Below are 1,045 nucleotides of genomic sequence, written 5' to 3' on the forward strand. Positions count from 1 at the left end.
AGATAAATTTAAAAAACGGTTTCTGTCTTGAAATAACTCACTAATTTGTGAGACGAAAGACAAGAACACAATTACAAATTAATGTCACAGGAACTGCCGGAACACCTCAGTAAAACCTACAATTTTTTCCGGGTTGAGCAGAAAAAGTTCCTATCCAGCTAGGTGCCTTCTGATTTCTCCTTCTTTGGCTTTACCACACCTCCCCCTCATCCAGATTTTATTGGTTGGTGTGCAATAGGCTGTTAAGCATAAATAAATATGATTTTGCACCAACTCTTTGGGAAATAGAGAAAAGGGGTTGCAGTTGTGCGTATGGAGCATTTGACTCATAAATGCATTTCTGAAGTGTCTCTCCGTCATCCCTGGTGGTCTAGTGGCTAGGATTCGGCGCTCTCACCGCCGCGGCCCGGGTTCGATTCCCGGTCAGGGAATAGACGTGTCACCTTTTTTCAGCGAAGAAGAAAACTATTGAGGACTAAATTTTCATTTTCTTTTAATCAATTTTTAATTTTCATATGAGGCGTTTTCTGCTGAGGAACTCTAAAGCAGTGTTGGTATTTTAAATGCAAAATGACAAGCAATGTACTTTTCAATTATTTTTAGAATTTTGTTAATGAGCTTATAACCTGGCATTTACTGAGTGCTCGGAGCTGTTCTAAGTGCTTTAAAATTTAACTCATTAGTCGGATGATCCAGAGAGCGGGAAAGTTGGAAGCAATTGATTAACTTTACGAATTGGTTGGAATTAGCATAACACAATGAAAATATAGTTGTTAAGATGAGAGAGAAGAGATCGGGAAGTCATTTTCAGGAGGTTTGCGTTAGCTGGTTGTGCGTGAGTTTCTGAATCTCAGAGAGCGGCTGAAATTTTGAAACACACTCGTTCTCTCTTTTCACTGTTCCAACTAGGTGCTGGGGGATAACTAGAAATGCAGACACAGTAACCTAATCTTGGACCAAAGCGGTTTCGTGACCGCGTGATCTCTCCAGCGCCTCCTCCTGCCTTACCCTATAAACTTACAATTTGTTTGGGGTTTCCAAGATG

General features: G+C 40.6%; 1 non-coding gene across 1 annotated transcript; it reads left to right on the plus strand.

Moving 5' to 3' along the window:
- Positions 1 to 359: 359 nt before the first annotated feature.
- Positions 360 to 431, plus strand: TRNAE-CUC. The gene has a single exon. It is a non-coding gene; the product is annotated as a tRNA-Glu (tRNA).
- The last annotated feature ends 614 nt before the right edge of the window (positions 432 to 1,045 follow it).

This window comes from Rousettus aegyptiacus, unplaced genomic scaffold, assembly GCF_014176215.1.
Source record: "Rousettus aegyptiacus isolate mRouAeg1 unplaced genomic scaffold, mRouAeg1.p scaffold_m13_p_1, whole genome shotgun sequence".
Classification (NCBI taxonomy): domain Eukaryota; kingdom Metazoa; phylum Chordata; class Mammalia; order Chiroptera; family Pteropodidae; genus Rousettus; species Rousettus aegyptiacus.